Source organism: Pinus tabuliformis, chromosome 6 (genome assembly GCF_031772625.1).
Source record: "Pinus tabuliformis cultivar Carrire ecotype Pingquan chromosome 6, CPIR1, whole genome shotgun sequence".
NCBI classification, from domain to species: domain Eukaryota; kingdom Viridiplantae; phylum Streptophyta; class Pinopsida; order Pinales; family Pinaceae; genus Pinus; species Pinus tabuliformis.
The window spans coordinates 1,053,458,668-1,053,464,025 of NC_142292.1; the positions used below are offsets into that span (position 1 = coordinate 1,053,458,668).

General features: G+C 38.1%; 1 pseudogene; it reads left to right on the forward strand.

The window, feature by feature from the left end:
* Positions 1-348: 348 nt before the first annotated feature.
* LOC149262584 (low molecular weight phosphotyrosine protein phosphatase-like) lies at positions 349-4,390 on the forward strand (annotated as a pseudogene).
* Positions 4,391-5,358: the final 968 nt, after the last annotated feature.

Below are 5,358 nucleotides of genomic sequence, written 5' to 3' on the forward strand. Positions count from 1 at the left end.
GCTTGTGTGGCTTCCAAGGAATTGAGGGCTTCTCAGGAGGAGTTTTGCAAGGAGAATCTGCAGTTAACACCTTCGGATTGTGCGGAAGAACATACGGGAAGAGGTAAGGACTACAAATCCCAAGGCTCTAATGTGAATCTTGATATTGCAAATGATGATAAACGTCATGAATTTGAATGCAATGTATATGGAAGATATGGGTTTGCTGAGAAATCTAGTATAGTTCTTCCTTGTAATCAATTTATTGATGACAATGACCAATCAGCGCAATCGAAATACGGGTCTACATTGACAAAGGAATACTCTCTCTCCAAGAAGTGCGTGGATTTATCAATCCGTGGGTGGCAAATGAAGTTGATGGTGTGCAGCCTCATTCATTGCCCATTCTTTCGTAGTTCATTCTTTTCTCTGAAAGCTTCTCCCTCCCAAATTGTTGCACCTTCACCCATTTTTAGCACAACTTATCATCTCATTTCAGGCCAAAAGTTTGCAGGTTTAATCCGAACTTGCAGCAGACCAGGAGGACGAAGAGGAGCACCAAGAGGATGAAGAGAAGCATTGAGGTCCATGGCGTCTGATTCATCTGCAACCTCCAAGCCTTTTGGAGTTCTCTTTGTTTGCCTTGGTGAGTACCGTCCATCCAATGATTCAACGAGTTCATTCAGTATCGGTCATTGTTCGCGATGATGCTTCCATAGCGTCTACCATTATTGTCAGCCATTCAATTGTAGAAGATTATAGTATATTGTACACTATAGATCCAAAGCCTAAAGCCAAGCACAATTCTCTGTATCATGCCTGACTTGAGCGAATTAAATTTTTGTAGTTCTATTCAATTCAACTAAAGGAGCTAGGTTCTTCGTAGCTTCTATATTCTTAAAAACCTTGACCCAATTTCTCATCTATGTTTCTATTAGAACAAATCATAATAAACTGGCACTGGAGATTTTTATAGTCATATAATCCACCCAATGATTGCAGAGAGCAAATTTTAGTAATCCCTGAATACCAGCGAACGTCCGGTTAGGACATAGAAATTTTCTTCTACCCTTTTGAGCGTTTCAAGAAGAAACATGATGTGAGGGGCTGCATCCTCCGACTGAGGTGCCGGGTCTAAGGGATAACTATTCTGTTAAAATCCTCTGAGATGTGCACCTAGCCTCATTCCTTGGTGCCATATGCATGGGGTATCCCACAGTGAGAAAGCTTGGGGGACAGCTTAACACTTCGCCAACCTCACTAGTGAATCAATATCCCCTTAGGCTATTAATGCTATGGGTGTGACCTCTCAAGCCAGGGTGGGTGCCTGATAATCAAAGAGTTAAGTTTGAGCTGAAAGCCGTGGAACTCAAACATGAAAAAAATGACTGCAATATATACCTCTAATTTAAGGATTATTAAAACTTAGGATGTACAGTTTCCTGAACATCCGATGAGATTTAGTACACGGTTACTACAGAAATATATGGAATCCACCAATTAGGCTAAACTGGTCTAATGCAGGGTAACAACCAACGTTATGGAACTGCAACAAAATTAAGATAGCTCATTGGGCTACTTTTGTACAAAATGATACTACTATGATAGACTACATATTTATCATCGTTTGTCCATAACTGGACAACCATCTCTCTGACGAGTTTCAAACTAGCCTAAGGTGCCCGCAAGGGGATTCTGTCATCCTTGCCTTGCTATTGTGAAGCTTACAGAATTAGTGGATATCACTGAACAACTTTACAACCTGTTAAGCTAGTTACCGACAACCAACTGTCAAAAATACAAAAGGACATAGACACTAAAGGCTGTGCACTATCCTTATGTGCGTCGTTGTTTAAATTCTATTGAAGTTCTGCAACGCAGAGACCCGCATGGCTATCCCTTGTCCTATCATTGTTAGATTCCTGATACATCATCAGAGTGTTTTAGCAGCTGCTTATATATATATATATATATATATATATATATATATATATATATATATATATATATATATATATATATATATATATATATATATATATATATATATATATATAGATATATATATATATATATAAAAAAGAATCAGCAACTAAGCCGGGTACAGGTTTGAATTCGCATGATATGGAGTCAATTGTGACTACTACCACTATAACTTTTAGGCGAATCTATGCACGCTCCCACACACTGTCCACAAAGTTAATTAAGGATTTTGGACCACAAACTTTACATAAGACTTTATAGGACATCCACCGCCGATTGAGCTGCCCAGGGACTATTAGTGGTGTTAGCTTTATCAAACAACAATGCTTAGATTTATTTTGGAACTCATAGGTAGAATAGCTTTGATTGCCACAATAGGCACGCTGCTTATCATGCCCATTGCCATTCCATCTATGACATGTTTTTGGTTTATCCAAGAGCTTTCAATTTGCGGTTCTCTACACATTTTCAGATTCTCAAAGTCCATCAAGGTAAGTAATATTCATACAGACAATAACTCTACGATAATATATTTTTAACAGCCTTAAATATTTATACTGAGCACAGAAATACCATTAAATATTTTCATTGCTGTTTAAGGACCAACTGTTGACAAAATCCTGGCAGTTTTTACGATAAAACCAGATCTGAGTAAAATTGCTAGAGAAATTAGTATGGAGTCTAGGGGCTAAATGCCAACTCTTGATTGGGTGGAAGCTGCGGGGCAGCTGGGGTTGTTAGTTAGGGTACAACTTTGCCATGATGACACAAGATAAAGAAATGGTACATTAATGGGGAACTGGGTCCTCATGAATAAGGAGGGCCTAATTACTATATACAAGAGATTATTATAGCCATTCTCACACAGTTGTGTATGATTTTTCAATATTTTGGTTATTGAGAGATATTTTCCCATTTCTAAGAGATGTAGATGTGTCTCATCATTATTATACTTTTGAGCCACACTGCCTTTCTATATTTGGTGTATTTAGTATTTTAGTATTTCTCCAGTTATTTCTGGTAACTCAGAGCATTACATTAAGGTCCAGCCTTGGATGTGGAAGAGAGAGGAAGTAAGATCTCACCTCAGAAAGGCCTTGGCTTTGTCTCAACTATTTTCCCCATCATACAACCCCTGAAAGCAGATGCTTTAATGATCAATCTTAATGGACTAGGGCTTATCCTTTAACAAATAAGCCCTTCTGCTTCTAAGGAAGAAATCAAATCAAAGGCTATGGTGTGCGGAGGGCCATTGAAACAAGGGTCTGACTCTTAACATGATCACTTTGTTTGCTACTTCCAATTGCCTGAACTTTCTAAGTTCAATGGCCAATTTACTGCTTCCATAAGGTCTCTCCATAGTATGTATTTTCTAGATTATTTTTATGTGTTTCTGGTTGTCAGTTTCATGTCAAAACAGAGCCGGTCACCAAGGAGTGTGGCTTATTATGCTCTTTGCACTCAATGTTTGTGTCTTTAGTCATTAAATCTAGCTGAAACATTTTAGTGGAATCTAGGGCCAAGGATTTGGTTTCCATCTTTCTGTTTTTAGTGCTGAGTGATGCATTTCAGTTTCATTTAAATACGTGGGCCCGCTTCATGTTTACATAAGTTGTTGATTTTTTAATATTTAATCATGAGTTTAACTTGCCAGTGGAAAATGGAACAAAAAGAACAATCACATGAGAGAATATCCACTATAAACTTCTTCATAAAAACATTGTAGAATAATTACCAATTCATGGTAACTAAATATTTCATGTAGAGTTATGCATTACTTCAGTCCTTTACAAAGCAAAAATTCTAGTAACTAGTTACCGTTGATATCTCAATGCTCATGATTGCTTTTTCAAGGCCGTGATGCATATCAGTGTCAAGAAGGATAATGATTATTAGCTGTGGAAAAATTATTATCTGATTTGTCAAGGATAATGATTTGTTATTGGCTCCTATTGTTGCAATTGGGAATGATAAAAGCATTGCAAGTTTAGATATCTTAAGTAGTTGAAAAAATATTTGCTAATCTCTCCAGGAAAATAATCTCTTTTTATTCTTGTTCTTGGAAGGCAATATTTGTCGGAGTCCCACTGCAAAGGCTGTATTTCGTGATGCTGTGTAGAAAAGGGGATTGACATCAGCTTTCAAAATTGACTCTGCTGGAACTATTGACTACCATGAGGTGGGTTCTAGCTTATCATGGGTCAAGGCTAATTGAATCAATATTTTTGTCTATTATAATGCAATAAATAGGTATCACATATTAATATGTTGAAATTATTTGAAGGGCGGTCCTGCAGATCCCAAGATGAAGAATGCAGCCAAGAAACGTGGAATAGAGATAACTTCTATATCAAGGTCTATATCACCTACAGACTTTAAAGAGTTTGATCTAATACTTGCAATGGACAAGCAGAACAAAGGTAAATAAAAATCATAAATGGCATATAAAACTCCCAAAATTTTTAGTTTCATTTGCTAAGTTGTTCCAAACAGAATCTAATAAGCCAATACTATTGTTAAATTCAGCAAAATGTACATTAAAGTTTGTCTATGTTTTTTTTTTTTTTTTGAAATGGTCGGTTGCTATATATTATATTCTGAAAAAAAACGAGGATGTAGAATCCTCTTGTACATAGATTGCGCAGACTGAGAGGAGGCAAGGGGTTTACAAAATGAGGCTGCCCCCTTGATCCTTAGATTACTTTTTTTCCTACTACTGCTAGAGGTAGCGCTAGTATAGATTCTAATAAAGGAAGATAACAGAAAAATACATTTGAAATTCATTCAGTCAATCATTATGTGTTGTATGTGTCTTGCTGTTGATTCTTCTGGCTTCTCATCTTTGGCTCCATGATTTGCACTGGAGGAGCTGGTGGCGATGGTGTGCTTTTCCAGCCAGAATTTCAGAGTGGAGAGCGATTCCTCGACATGGCCACAGCGGTTTGAGAGCTGCTCAAATTGCTCTTGGAGGGAGGACACCCTATGCATGAAGAGCTGGATTTCTGCTTTATACTTCTCGGTATTGATGCGGTCCTGTTCATAAAGTCTCCTACTGTGCTCATCAAGGCGCCTGTCGTGCTCTTCTAATCTTGCAGCTAGCAGACCCTGCTTTTCCTCTATCAGTGACTGCTGAGTCCTTATTTCTTCAAGCTCAGCTTGAAGGTCAGCACAGTGTAAACAATCCTCACTGCGCGCCATAGAAAGGAAGATATAATAAGGGAAAAAAGTCCAGAAGGCGGGAGAGATTAGAATGATGTTGAAATTGCTGTCTTGGAGACGGAGATTGGAGACGCTGTCAGAGAAGGTAATAATTCCCACTTCCTGAGCGACAAGGGTAGAAGGTAGATTGGGCGGGGAATAGGCGCGCAAGCCAGAAAGAACCAGAAGACTATAGGG